Genomic DNA, 15,842 nt, shown 5'->3' with positions numbered 1-15,842 from the left:
TAGCCATAGATTTAAGGCCAGAAAGAGGAACCATTAGATCATCTAGTCTGACCGTCTGTATACCCAGGCCATAAAATTTGTACCAGAAATACCTGTATTGATCCCAGTAACTTATATCTGATTGACTAAGGCATGTCTTCTTGGTTTGAATACTGCGAGAGATGGAGAATCCACCACTTCCCTTGGTAGTTTGCTCCAGTGATTCGTTCTTACTGTTAGCTATCTGTGCTATATTACCCATTTGAATTTATTAGGCTGTAACATCCAGTCATTGCTTCTTGTTACACGTTTCTCTGATAGATTAAAGAACCCTTTAGTACCAGATAATTTCTGCCCATGAAAGCGCTCATACACTGTAATGAAGCCAGAAGAATTACTCCATTACATAAGGCATAATATTTCCCTGTTATTCAGAGAGTGGAGAAAGCCACACCTATGTTAATTAAAGCCAGACTGAAATTGACCTCCAGAGAGGAAGTGCTAGATTGTTCTGCCTCCTCAAAGCAACAAATGACAATTACGTTCCTGCAGTGGACCCAAGTACTTCCCCATTGGCCTTTGCCAGCCATGAAGGACAAGGGTCCAATTTACAAGTGGAGGCATAAAGCTGCCTGAGCAGCCCTCTAACGTGAGGACATTACCTGTGGATCAGGTAAGCTCCATCTATAACACATCCTCGACCTCTCTGGTAACTGTGGAGGACCAGGAACTCTATAATCACTGCACAACCTCCATAATCACTGCACTAACTGCTGAAATTCAGACAGAGAAAAGACACAGGGTTATAGCTTGTGTAAATTGTTGCTTGTGTCCAGATGACATGACTGTGTCCCACATTGAACTGATAGCCACTTAATTTCTTTTCAAAGTATAGATGCATATGGCTTAGTGACTTGTCATCTTCCATGGATTTTTTTCCTCCTGAAGAAAAGAGTACTGAGTTATTTTTTTTGGCAGCAGATTTCTAGAGATAAAGGTTTGTTTGTTTGTTTTTTAGGTTTTTTTCAGTTTTTCATGTAGTGCTGCCTTTACTAGGAAAAGCCAAGGAAAATTAGCACCATGTCTAAATGTGCAGTAATAGCCAGCATTTCGGGGGCATGAAGATCTTGCGAGCTGATTTAGGGTTCCAGACTTGTCTCCTCTCTCAGCCTATTAAAGAATAGATCAAGACCACCCTTCTGGTATTTTGAAATGTAGTAGTATTGTACAACTGCAAGCTAGAGACTCTTAGAGAAGATTGTATTTGTTTTGTTTTCTTTTTTTTTTTTTACCATCAGTTTCAGGCTTGCACACATTGCAAACCAACCGAGTTGTGAGTTTATCAATCACAATTGGTGAGTAATGTTGTGTGCCACAAAAAGGAATAGTCCAATCTAGTCTAATCTGTCTCCTGGTACTGTGGTCATGTATCTACCTGTCAAAGTTTTGCCATTGGGGCTGCCGATGTGTCTTCTCTCAAATAGTGGATCCTTTCCCATTTGCGTAGTGTGGTGTTGAGTTTGTTGCCTGTGAGGTAAACATTGCTGTTCACATATTAGTGTATGCAATAATGTTAATCCAAAATAATCCTAAAGCATTTTACAAACAACAAAAGGCTACACAAATTGTACATAAGGATCACTTTCTTTACTGGTGAAATGCTGCCACCTCTGGAGTGCAGCCTATCAGCTGTTTATAGCAGCAACATCTGCATTCTTTTCCCCAATATTTGAATCATACAGAGAGAAATATTTTGTATACATTTTCAAAATGTTCATGCATTTTTGTTTGAGTTTATAAGGGAAAGAATTTTCTGATTTTGTACCCTACATCCTGCCCTTTCCAACTGACCAAAAATTTGTTTCAGCTGTTCTCTTTCAAAGGATGATAGCAGGTTTTATTCTCCTTTTCTTAAAGAGACACTATTGAGTTAAAAGTGATACAATGAAATAACAGATTTCTTTCTCCTCATAACTGTTACCACTATCAGTCATTAAATGTGCGGGGAGAAAAGAAATCTAAGGCATTAGTCGTTATTTATGTTCTTTATTTACTTGTTGTGTTTCTCACAGCATGGACAGAAATGAGTAAAGTCAGTGACATTTTTTATAGTTTGATTCAGTTTTGGGGTCTGGTGGTGACAATATTTGCCTTTAGCACTGCAGGGGAATGTTTATTTGTTTTAAAAAATAACTGTGTCCCCATTGGAATCTAAAAATAAATTGATTTTTTTATTGAATTTAGCTTTGATATAGGTTTTTGTATTTATAAAATGTAAATCTTGGGCCATATGTTTAAGCTGACCATTAAGTTGCTGAATATTAAAACCTGAGCTTATTTTTCAAGTTTTCTCCTTGGAAGATGGGTTAGAGTTCTTTTTCTGCCTGGGCACTGAACCGGTTTAGATCATCTGCTAAAATATCTGTGTTATCAGGCTACTCAGTAGGGTAATTTGTTTAATTCTTATTTCCATCCCAATAGGTAATTACTCATACAGGTAAATCGCTTTGTGGGGGTTTTTTTACTTGTTTTTATATGTACCTTTTCATTACAGTGGACAATTTCTCGGGAACTCTTTTACTTTGGTTGAATGGAAGTTAGCGAGTTCTGGGTGAGATTCTATGTCTGTATTTCACTGGGAGTCAAACTAGCTGATCTTATGGTCCTTTCTGGCCTAAAAATCTATCAATCTGTGTTCCAGGTTGCTGCTGCTGTAGCAGATAGTAAACCTGGCAACCACTGTAGAATAGAGCTGGTGTCAGTGGTAAAAACTCTGGTCCTAGTTCTTCTTTCACACCAGTCAATGATGTTGCAACCATCATTAAAAATGTTGGGAATGAGAGGAGGATCAGGACCAATGACTGTACTAGGCATTCTGTCTCTGTTTCATGCTGAAACCATGTTCTAAAAAGCATTTGCACCTTCCCTGCCTGAGGGAAACCCCCTCTGATTGGCTGCCCCCCCAACTGCTCACCTCTTGTGTCAGAGAAAGTTGAGAGCTGCAGTAGGCAGAGGTCTCCCCTGCCCTCAGCAACCAGAAACCATTCTCACTGGACTGCCTTCCCTCCCTGCAATACCAGGCCTGGGAATGGGGAGAGGGGTGTGAAGAATCTCTGGAACTTCCAGCCTAGCAGGGGGAGAGGGGAATTTCCTTTCTCTGCCCAGCTCTACTGATCCCCTGCATGTTATGCAGGTTGCAGGCTGTACTGAGGCTTATTAAAAAGTGTTGCTAAATTCGTGCCTGCCAGGCTGTGATGATGGGCACTTTAGAAATGCCTAGATATAATTCTTTTCTGTTCTTTTCATATTTTTATCCCACACCTGTCACCATGCTATCTGAATGCCTTTCAGAAGTGCATTAAATGACATGCCTAGTGTCTCTAGGTAGATATTTGCTTGCTATGAATAATGAATAATATTCTTGCACCTGAGCAAGATTGGGACCTATAGAGACAATCATTGACCTAAAAAAATCTTACCATCTAATTAGATTTTTAAAGAAGAGACTATTTGAAATGTAATCTAAAGCCAGGTAGGCAGGGATTTTAGCGAGAGATGAGAATGTCACTTCATGTAGCTATCCAATGATCTGGCCCGTTCTGCCGGGCTCCAGCCTGAACAGATATTTTTACTGTCATGGGACCCAAGAGAACATAGCTGAAGCCTTTCTAGTCACTCCACTTCTGCATTCACAAGAAGGCCTCACCAGTCATTTATTCCCCCCTTCTCCTGTTTCCCACAGTTACAGTCCCATTAACACTCATCTGCCTACCAACTGTGTTTTCAGTTGTCATTTGCTGGCATAAAAAAACATTGCTCCAGCTGACAGCTATTTTATAATTAGGTTAAGTAACTCTAACTGAAGGGAGGCAGAGCCAGAAGAGACCATTGCTTTACTATTTCTCCCTTTTTTAAATAAAGGATCTCATAAAATAGCAGAAGTGCAATCTCAGTTAAAATTCTCCACTTAGATCTACATGTTAGTGCTCTCGTGATATTTTGTTCTCCTAACATGCACAGCTCACAGGGTGGTGGAAACAGAAGCTCCAGGTGTGTAGGTAGAGGAGAATATTAGAGTTAAGAGTCACTTCATATACCTGGGAACTGAATTTTGCCCTCTGGTTTTATAGTGAAAAACTGTTACCCATTGGCTTGAAAAGTGACACGCAATTATTAATCAAGTACAAAGGTACAGAACCCCATGTATTAATCCAGATAAAATTGTAATTTAAAGTTGTCATTTTTTTAAACTCAGGGCTCAATAGTTTTTTTTTTCACTTTTGCTCTCAACTCTAGTAAGTATATGTTATCCATGTTTGAAAGTTACATTTGCTGTTCATGAGTGACAAATGGTGAGCTTTTCTTGACAAGGATGGGGACCTAAACTATCAGTTTAAGCTTTTATTTTTTTTATTAAAAAAAAAAAGGTAGCTCTTGTGGGCATTTTAAGGTTTAGAAATTGGGCTGACTGTAAATGGAAATTGTATGGCCTTCCCAAGCCTGCACATGTTCAGTTCAGGTGCTTCTGCTGCAGCTGGTAGCATTGATGGGTAGGAGCAGAGTGAGAGGGCTCTTAAAACTCTGATCAGTTTCACTTTCTTCTCTCTAGTACTCTGGATAGCTCTGAAACCATCAAGGACCAGACCAGCTTCATGATTCTGACACGTATGACTCTAAGGAGCAATACAATAGGTACTGGAGGTTATTCCTTTGTGAATGACCCAAATAATGGAGACATAAAGTTGCAGACTCCTCCTTCCCACCCCCCACTCTTTGCAGCAAAGAGAGGGGTAGCCCAGAACTTACTTGCTCCTTCCCAGTACAACACCCAGGAGCCTGAGGAAGGAGTGGAGTAGCAGGCAACTTCGACTCTGTCCCACTAGAAGTAGCCCTGAGGCTTTGGAGAAGAGACAGTAAATCTTCACCTTTCTGGTAGCTTATTATAGGATGGAGCTTTACAGCTCTCTTAACCAGAGGCTGATACTGAATGAAAGAAGGACCTCCTGCCCCACTCTGCCCCCTCACCCCCTCAAAAAAAGTACCCTGATAGAAATCCCAGCACATTCTTGCTTCTTAGCAGGTTCTCAGTTGCTATTGGACCTCCCCCTCATCTTTGTTTGTTTTACCTATCTCAAGCTAACGTCTGGTTTAAAAAAAATTCACGCACTGTATATTATATTTATTGTGCAAATTCTGGTTAAAACCCCAAAACTCCATGGCCACAGATTTAAATAAAGACAGATCTTGCCACTCACATATGAAATGTATTTCTGAATCTACAAAGATTTAATTCACATTATGATTATAAATAGCAAATGGCCAGTGAGCATTGATCTATGAGAAACAGTGCAAAATCCGATTAAATAGGCACATATAGATCCTAACGTTTTCAGACATCACCCAGCAAGTGTGAAATTGCACTGATTTGGGTATGGGGGAGGCTCCTGCAGTCTTGCAACAAAACAGAGGTGTCTGTGTAATATCTGCTGGCAGTACCGAGGTGGCCTTGCGCACTCTGAGCTAGGCAGAGCCTCGGAGAAGGCACAGGGTGGGAGAGCCTCATTCCCCACCATGGTTCAGGAATGGGGAGTTAATGGAAGTAAAACCTGAGAGGAAGTCTGGAGATAGGGGACAGGTGCTGGAGCCTACTAGGGGATTGGGAGCTGGGGAATAAGGGCCTGCAGTCAGAAGAAGTTAAAAAGCCAGAAGACACACTCCAAGACTTTCCTCCCTCCAATTTCTTAAAAGCAAAAGCTCATGATTTTTATGCCAGTCTCATGATTTTGGGGTTCTGACTCATGATTTTTTAACTCTGTGTTGGCAATTCTGATAACATAGCAACATTGTTTAGAGATGTGTGATGAATTTTTCCACTGTATCTCTGCCAACATCACCTTCTTACCCTGTGTTCAAATCCAAAATGCCTGTCTAGAACCTGAACCCAAATATGAAAGCTCACTTCTGTTTAACCAAATCTGGTCTGTGCTCATAAAGCACTGATAGTGTAGCATCTGAGTACTCCCTGTGGCTTTACTCACCTCCCCAGTAGCCTGTAAGTACTATTAGAAGCTGGATTGGTGATGAGGAGTTGTAGAAATGCATAGTACTTTAAACAAGGACATAATGACACAGTGAAACACAGAAAAGATGGCTTTTGCAGTGGTTGGTCATTTCCCCATGTTATCAAGTACTTTACTACAAAGTACATACAATAAGAGTTTTCCCAAACAGTCCCTGGATATAATTGGGGAAGATGTCTCTCAAGGCAAGTTTAATAAAAGGGCAAACTTCTCATTTTCACAACATTGAGATTGATCCAACATCCTGAGGTCCTTGAGGAAGAACAGAATCTGATTTATGTTTGTGTGACAAGTTGAAGGAGGTTTAGCAGAGGATGAGACTGTTTCTCAGTCTATCATTATGACACCCTGTGGAGAGAGAGACACACACACTGTGGAGCATTCTTGCCTTGTGAATTTCAAGTTAAATACACGTTTGGGTTTTCATGCTACTAGAATATCTGGAAATAAAAATCCATTAAATTGGCTTTAACCAGGGCTTTCACACAGGGCAGAAAAAGGGTACACTTTAGCGGGGCCTGGAGGCCCTGCGGGGCCCAGCCCACGCTGCCACCCCCATGGGTATGTGTGGGGGAGGGGGCGTGTTACAAGTTTGTACTGGGCCTGAAAAAATTATACTTGGGCCCTGGCTTTAACGATGCAAAATAAAACAATGGTGGTTTCAGTGTGGTGTTGTTGTTGTTGGAGCTGGCATGTATGTAGAGTTCAAACCATTTTCCATCATTTGCACTTTGTAATATGGGGAGAAGCAGAGCTTTAAGGGTTTGTAACGCAGATTCTCTTCCTTTGCACAGTGTTCTGTCATCTGTATGTACAGCTTAGTGCCTTATCACAGGCAGGTTCATGCAAAACCAGTAAAGCTATTGGCACTGTCTTTGACTGGGAATACATGAGAAATTATGTCTTTAAAAAACATTGATTTTGTGATGTTCAAAAAAAGAGAGTCAATGATATAACAACATACACTTAAAACTTAGTTATTCGGTTCTCTGGCTTTTCCTTTGCATCCCATGTCTTGCTTTTCATGGCAGAAACTGTCCTTTGTGTCTTGTATGGAGCCTACTATATCTACAGTGCTTAAAGAATAATATCCGAGGATCATAGAAACTAAAGCTGGAAAAGCCTTTTTGATTCATCACTGCATCCACTCTGCCCCCCACAGAAGATATATTGGCTATTAAACTGTGATACAAATGTAATCTTATCTGAAAAGAATAAATCAAAATATGCTCATTGGATTTTTGTAAGCATATTATGATAAATTAAATATACATTATATAATATAATATAATTATTAAATTATATTAAATTTAACCTGATAATCAGGGACTAGATAGTCATTGTGGGAAAGCTTTTGGCTTTTGTAACCGTCTTTTTCAAGAAACATCTTTGTTAAATTTACCATTCAGCATCCAGTGTCTCAGAATTTTGTCAGATTAGCCATTTATGGGGGAGGGAGGTGCAGGGGGGAGAGTAGACCTGCTATTTTCCAGTTTGACTGCCATGCATGTTGTGCTCACTTTTTTTTTCTTTTAAATCCTGATTCTTTGTTAAGGTTCTTGGATTTGACTTCTGATGACTGCTTAGAAAGAGCAAGTGAAAAAATACAACTTATACTGCAGCTGATGTGCTGAAAGAAAGACACGTGGCTGTTTAATATAAAAGGAATGTGTAAATCTAAGAGACAGGCTTGCCTGAGACTTTCAAAAAATATTCCCCAGGCAACAGAACACAGAAAGTACCAAACAATTTCAAATGAGAAAGTAGATAGCATATAAATGTGCACAGTTATTTTAACTCTGGTTTGTCAAAGATGAGTAAGTATGTACCTGGGGGTAAAGTGGAGCATAATAAGAGGATAATTTTGTCCTGATATGATGGAAATAACATGGCAAATCACATGGACGCTATTGCTATAATTAGATTAAGTTCTTTAGAACTGAGTGTTGAGTACTTTACATTAGGAACTAGTCTCAATCTCTTCTGCAGAGATAAGATTTCATATGGGGTAATACTGTTAAAGAAACTAGGACATTTTGAGCATGTAAAAGAGATGTATATTCAGCTTCTTTACAGATTCTAGTCACTGCTTCAGTAAGAGACAGGTTAGACAATGTGTTTTGTATGTTAAGACACTTCTGCCATTCTCAAAGAGTTCCACATATAGCATCTTAACATAGAAACATAACATTATTATTATTATTATTATTATTATATATTTATAAATATTATAACATTTTATTACAATATGTATTATAATTACATGATACATATATTAACATCATAATATTTGTAATAATATGTTATGTTTGTATTATAATACATTGTGTTATATAATAACATAACAGCAGATTGTATCTGATTTGAGATTTCATTATAACTGTAGGGAAAAAAACCAAACCAAACTAAAACCAGTTAAATGGCACTGTGAGGGGATGGAGCATGCTCATTCACTCAGAGCTGTGTGGCCATGCTCAGTGAAGACAAAACCTGATATTTTAGCTGCTAAAATTGAAATCATGTGCAAACTGCAGTTTTTCAAAGCCTTTATATAGCTTGGCCAAATTTGTGTGGATTTTCACAGGGATGGAAAAATGCACTTTCCTGATATAAAGTCCATTTCCTGCCAAATTTAAAGTCCCTGCTTCACAGCTTGGGGCCACTAGAGCCTTTCAAATAAAAGCAATCAAGAATTTTTAATATGGACAAAACAACATATATTTGCCTAGCCTCATTCTCAGAAACAGCTGAATCAGTTTGAAAGTCTCTCCCTGCAAAAAAGTCAGCCTAGGGCAGACACCTGGCATATAAAATTTCAGCCCAATTTATTAAAGTTTGGCAATGGTATCAGCAGCTGAATGTTTATACTGGGAGAAGTGTCAGGCAACCTTAATACTCAGTGCTAAAGTCTGATTGATGGTTAGAAATTCATGGTATGTCAGGAGGTACCCTTGCAATACCTGGTGGTGCATTCTTTTGGATGTATTATACTTGTCCACTTTTAGTAATAGTTTAATGATTTAGCCATGGATTTTATGGGAAGGAAGAGTTTATTAAGAGTATAAACAATAAAATACACAAGGAGGTAATGTAATATGTATTTGATTCCTTCAGCAGCCATAGCAAATTTTAAAGTATTTCTAGTGCTAGTGCACATGGCATATCTGATTGTTTTAAAAATGATGAAGGTTATTGTGATGCTGTTATAGGTCAGGTGTTTTGACAGTGACTTTTAGATACTGTTTTTATGTTTAAACACCGTTCTTGGTTAGTTAAGAATATTTTTGCCCAAACAGATTTTTTTTGGTATGTCCTGGAGAGGAGACACTACTTACTATTGTAATTCTTGGGAATAGAATAAATCCATCCTACTTTTACCTCTGTAGCATTTACAGTAGGGAATCAATAAAACTTTCAAATATTACTTCACCCAATCCTTTTTTCCTGCCTTCACTCACTAATTCAGGAAATTATAATCACCAGGGCATTTAGAAATAAGTACAAAAACAGCCTCAGAAAGGTCCTTGTATCTTTTAAATCTTTGAAATGCTAAAGATGCTAATAGAAATAAAGTTATTTTATCAAAGTTTTCCTTGCCCTCTGCTGAAAAGCCACACAGACAGCTAAACATCACTTCTGAATGACTCAAAGGGATAACTTCTCTTGGCATAACTCCATTGAATTCAGTGGAGTTATTCCATCAGACAATTTGTTCCAAGGCCTTTTGGAATTGAATGCAGAAATTTCCTTCTCAGCAAGAATGTCATGGTGTACTCTGATTCTTCCCTGGACTTAGTCCCATCTTGGGATGTAGTCTAACCACAGAAGTTGTCCACAAAGCAAATGACTACAATTTTCCAGGCATTCTCTGGGGAAGGTTTTAACTCCTGCCAAAGGTGGAGGGCAAAGTCCTTTCTATGGCAAATGGGTTGTTTCATTGTTCCAAGGATCATCAGCATATTGGCTGGACATGTATGGATAGTTTTTCAAATTAAAAAACCCCCATGCCTTTCAGACTGACATCTTTAGGTTTGCTTTGTGTGTTTTTAAACAGATATTTGATTACTGAAATTTGCAGAGAGAAGGTGTAAAATAAATGCTAACAAAACATTTGCATACAAAGCAGTGCCTGAGAGCCGAATTCTGTGCTTACTGACATTCAGTAGAACTTCATTGAATCAGTTTAAGTCAGATGGGCTGTAAATAAATACAGAATTTGCCCCTCACATTGTTAATGACTGATTATTGAAAGGAGAAGAAAGACAAGATCATATGCTAATTCTCGTATGTGGAATTTACTTGTTTCTTTATAATTTAAAAAAGAAACACATAAGGGTAGTAACACAGATATTGGGAATGACACATATTTGGGGATTTTCCTGTCTGATACAGGTCAGCAATTTGTATCAGTGTAACACCTTGAATTAAGATGCACCCAAATATTGCCAATACATTTCAAAGAGATTGGAAATGCAATCATCAGTTATTTAAATAATTCAGGTGTTCTACTGAAGATAGGGAGAGGGAAGGTGGTTAATAACGTCTGTGTAATTCTTTTATTCCTGAATTAGTTCCTCTAAATTAAATGTAAACTAGTTACAACCATTTTACCTCCCATCATGTACTCCTAAGCAGCAACTTTGAGATCAAGTTTTAAACTGTATGAACTGATCAGGCAAGTAAAGTGTGACTTCATATTTTTGTTTCTGTTTTAAAGCAGATGGTGTTTCTGATGGGGAATGGAACAAGCTATTTGATCATGTTTTAAGGTGCATCAGAGAAGTTATCTAATGACATACTTTCTCAGTAATGTTAGCCTTTTTTTCCCTCAACACAGCATAGTTCCTTTCCTTTGACTTTCACATTTCGGAATCAGTCCAAAAGTTTGGACCCATAGAGATTTGTGAGGTCCCACCTTAAGACTGAAATAGCAGTAATTGGAAAGGGTCATTCAGAATTATTGCTGTTGTAACATCCTTTTTTTTATATATATATTGTGATCAGCAAAACGTCATATGTTTTCTGAAATGGACTGCATTTCAGCAGGAGCTTACTCTGAGATTGCTTTTAAAAAGTCGGAGTGTTATCTGTGCTTGCTGACTGCAACAATTTCAGAACATAAGGGATAAGTCTAATAAGCAGAAAGCTCCATAAAATCTATATGGCAAGTAGTTGCTCCCCAAGTCTGCTTCACTGAATTTGGTTAGTCTTGACTGTAATGGTAACTGTACAATGGCACAGGTATGAATTCTCAGCAGGATCTAACTATCTTGGAACATCAGCTAGTTAAATCCCTTTATTATTATTGTGCGGGTTTTTTTCCCCTTATGTCAGTCGTTTTCTCTGCAGTAGTTTAAGGTAAGCCATATTTTGTATCTTTTTATTAATGGATTTAGAGCTATGTTGAATCCTTGCCCACTTACATAATCCACTAAAACCCTAACATAAACACAGAAAATCCATTTAATGTTTCTTACATTGAGGGAATGAGTGAAAGAAAAGTAGTATTCTGTTTTCATAATAAAGTAGTTAATTCTTTAAGTAGTGGTAATTAGCTCACATTTGTTCAGTAGCGTATATTAAAAAGAGGAAGAAATCTGCATGTCGACTTCATCATGTCCCTGCCTGTGTTTCAATTATTATATTTGCTGGGTATCCACAATTGGAGCATAAAATGCTAAATGGGTTGAATTTATACTGTAAATTCTTCTTCAAATTCTGGTCCCTACATGAAGTCCAAACATGGGTGTGCTTGTGTGCCATGCACCGGAATTGCTTGTAGCAGTGTTCATTGACCTGTGTGCACGTCGTGCATTGGCCATGTGGTGCGTCTGAGATCTTATGAAGCTGCGCAGTCCAATGCCCCTCCAGTTCCCTCTTACTGCCACATGGTCAAAGTCAGGACCCACTTTCTCTCTCCATATTTTAGCATTGTTGTATATAGATTTTACACAGTTAAATGTATTTTTTAGTAGTTAGAAGTTAGCAGTTATTAAGTTAGGAATTTAATAGGAGTTGTCCCTTTATCCTATGTGGGTGTCCCACCTGCTTAGGGGGACTATGCCCCAGCAAGCTGGCTTTAAAAGCTGTACTTCTTGCCAACTGCTCCATCTGTCACTCCTCTCCACCTTCCCGCCGCGGACTCCTGTGGCTCAAGAGCTCTGACCCCAGAAACACCTCATGAAGGATCCTCTGTCCACATTTTCACTGCTCACTACGCTATAGCCATGTTGGCAACAGTGGGGCAGCTGGTCATGCAGTCCTGCAGACTCTCACTTCTGATGAGCTCTCACTTCCTCCCTGAGTACTGCATGCTACACTACCCACGTTTGGAATCCGCATAGGGACCAGCATAGAAGAAATGGAGATTACTTAGAATAACTGGAGGTTCTTCGAGATCTTTGGTTCATATCTGGATTCCAATCCCCCCCTTTCCCCTCTGCTTCTATGGGCTGTGTCTGTCAGTTAGAGAGAACTGGAGCGGTGTTGACCCGTGCAGCCTCATAAGATCTTAGACGCACCACGTTGGTGATGCGCGACACGCAAGTGGGTCGACGAACACTGCTATGAACAGTTCTGGCTCCGGCACATGGTGCACATGCGCACCCACATTTGGAATCTAGATAGGGACCACACATCTCAAAAACTTCCAGTTACAGTAAGTAACCTCTAATTTTCAAATTAAACTTCTTTGCTTCATTAAGTAATATTGATAAATCTACATTGTTTATTTATTTATATACTGTTGTGCTGATAAATTTGAGGAAAAACGTGAATGAGAAAATTGGAACAAAAGGCATTTTTATTTTTAGAGGCTATTCTTGCTGAAGACTTGCTGAAACAGCAAATGATTTGCTGATACAAAGGGAATCCCTTTGAATATATCAACACCACTGTGTTTCTTCCGCAAAACTTTTCAGGGGTCATCTACAAAAGAGAAGGATGTTGTAGATGACATAAATGATATCTGCACTGTTTTTCAGAGTGGACTTGTCTCTGGCCTCTGGTGTGTTATGATGTGCCTGAACTTTATCTGTCTGATTTAGGTTTGGGGAAGTCTTGAATGTTTCTTGAGGTATGGATGATATCTTTTTCTGTCTGTGTAGCACCAACCATACTGAAAGTGCTTAAAAGATTATGCATTTGTGTGTATACGTATAATTGTACAATTAAAGGAGCAGTGATGTACAAGTGACAAATTGCTTTATTTCTGTGACCATGCAACATATCCCACAAATGCAAAATCATGTTATAAACCAAACTAAGTGTTCATTTCTTAGCACTGCCTCCTAGAAGAAATGGGAACTGAGTTAGATTTGTGTTGGAGCTGAACTTTCAAATACATGATTTTTCAATAGATTTGAATTTAGGCAAGATGAGTTTACCCATTCTTAATTTATACACAAAAGTTAGAGACCCACAATGTGCCTCCTTCTCAGACTATCTGGCTGGAAGTGTGGTGCACAGATGCTGCTTTTCTATCCCAAGAGCTGAAAGTGACAAAGTGCCTTCTAACTTTGTGTAGCCATTTTCAACTCCTTAGTTGTTTTCCAAGCATTATTGCTGTGCTTCTAAGCTGGAGAAGAGATCACTTGCTCCGACACAAAGGCAGTAGGAATGATGGGGAATGAGCACAAAACCCAGCGTGAATTGGTGTGTCTCGGACATGGATTTCCACTCATACTAGTTCTGCATTATTAGCCGTCTGGCCACCAAAGAACCAATTCCACAATCCTGTCTCAGTGCTTGCAAGGAGAAGGTCCTCTCTCTGCCCAGATAGGATTTCTGGAAGTGGACAACTCAAGTTCTGATGCCTCGTTTACACTTTCAGAATGACAAATAGTACTGCTTCTAGTTAAGGCCAGAAATTAGATTTGTGGGTGTTCTTCCCCATCCCAATAGCATTTTCACTTCCTTTTAAACAAAGTCCACATATGTAACAGCATATACTATTGCTGTTTCCTCTGGCCTCTTTGCTCAATTTACACATTGATCTTTTCTGCATCCTGCGGAGCTTTTCAACTGGGGTACTTCTTATGGGCCAAACTGTTGCCCTTACTCACACTAAGTAGTACCTCTCTCAGTAAGTGGTCCCAACAATTTTCAGAGTATGGTACTGCTCAGTGAGAGTGTGTGTGGCTGAATCTGGCTTTGTATGATTTGAGATTCTGTTGTTTGTTCAATTGTGCTAAAGGAGTTCAGTTGCACAAGTGAATTAACATTTTACTTAGTGCATAGAGAAGACACAAGAAATTTCAATATAGGCCTGAGGTTAATCTCCCCCGTACAGCTACAGAATATACAAAGGCTCAAAATATTTTTTTTTTTTATTTTCTTGTGCATCAATTGCTGGTGAGGAGAGCTGGTGTGATAAACTCTTTGACTGACTTCAAAAATGTAGAAAATGCATGGATTCTGTCCAATCAGACATTCAAGGTTATTTTCTTGTTTTGAAAGTACATACTTCACCTAGTAAGTAAAAGTGGGTCATGCATAATGCAAAAGGGAACAAACAGTTAGAGTAATAGGTGATGTGTTGTTCCCACTTTATTTTCTTTAAAGAGTCAAGTTTGTACTGTAGAGTCTTATCTAAAATTCACTCTTAGGTGAGAATTTTTTTTCACACTCCTGAATATAAATTTAGTGCTGGTGACAGGTTCCAGCTTTGACAGTCCCAGAGACTGGCTTAGACAGTGGTAGACAATAGACAATGGTACTATAAGCTTTCTCACCTTTATTGAATCCAGGTACCTGATTCTTGAAATGGGGAGAGGACCTAACTCTAGGGTCAAGAGTAAAATCATCATGTCCATTCAGTCTCTGCTTGCTTATCTCTCGGCCAGAAAGGAATCACTGGCCATGATTAATTTTGTGATGTCGTGACCAGTTGACTGGGAACTGAAGCGAGACCACTAAATAGGTGTCAGATAATATAACGGCTTTGAGCCGTTTTTTAACTCTTAGCTGTATAACAAGCCTGCTGCTGGGTTTTAGCTGTGGCTTAATGCCCTTATCAGAACTGCCAGCCCAGCCCCCCACTTACTCGTCAAACAGGATATACTGAAAGGATGGCTCAGTGGGTAGGGTGCTAGCATGGGAGAACTGGCTTCCTGTGTGATCTTCGGCAGGTGACATAGTGTCTTTTTTACTCAGTTTGATTTAGTAGGTGTGGGTCCTGTTTTGAGCAGGGGGTTGGACTAGATGACCTCTTGATGTCCTTTCAACCCTAATCTTTATTGATTCTATGATTTTCCAGTGGGGATAATAAAGGGGCATTTCCCTACCTCACAAGGGTGTTGTCAGGAAAAATATATTTAAAATTCATGACTCACTCAGATACTGTGGTAATGGGGGCCTTATACATACCTGAAATAGGTAGGTAAGGTCTAGTCCCTATGACCAAATGGTCACATAAGGGAAATAAAGTTTAAAATCACTTTTTTTTTTTAAAAAGCAAAGTTTAAAAGGGATCGTTAAATCAGGAAACCACTTGAATAACAAAGAAATGGATCCACGCTTTTAGCAGGCTTTAATGTAAAATGTCTGAAGCTATTTAGTCATCTCTTGTCTACCTTAAACACTTCCTTCACACCTCAGTAATCAAGAGGAGATATTGGTTAGAGTATTTTATCTGGGGCCATTCACATTTCTATCAGCTTCTGTACGGAGAATAATTTGTCATGCAAGAATGCATAAATAAAGGAAATCAATCTTGCCCAATGGCTCAGTGGCTTTAAGCAGTGAACATGTGTACAGCCTCCTCCACTCTTACTACAAAGCAAG

At 39.0% G+C, this 15,842-nt stretch overlaps 1 protein-coding gene across 11 annotated transcripts in view; it reads left to right on the top strand.

Moving 5' to 3' along the window:
- The window catches only part of FAT3 (FAT atypical cadherin 3), a 532,268-nt gene that overhangs the window by 276,479 nt on the left and 239,947 nt on the right, over nucleotides 1–15,842 (top strand). The gene's annotated exons all lie outside the window — the stretch shown is intronic.

The sequence above is a fragment of the Emydura macquarii genome, unplaced genomic scaffold, assembly GCF_026122565.2.
Source record: "Emydura macquarii macquarii isolate MOO-44397 ecotype Brisbane River unplaced genomic scaffold, CSIRO-AGI_Emac_v2 contig_318, whole genome shotgun sequence".
Classification (NCBI taxonomy): Eukaryota; Metazoa; Chordata; order Testudines; family Chelidae; genus Emydura; species Emydura macquarii.
The sequence above is the reverse complement of the archived record's forward strand: the minus strand, read 5'-3'. Positions and strand labels throughout refer to the sequence as shown.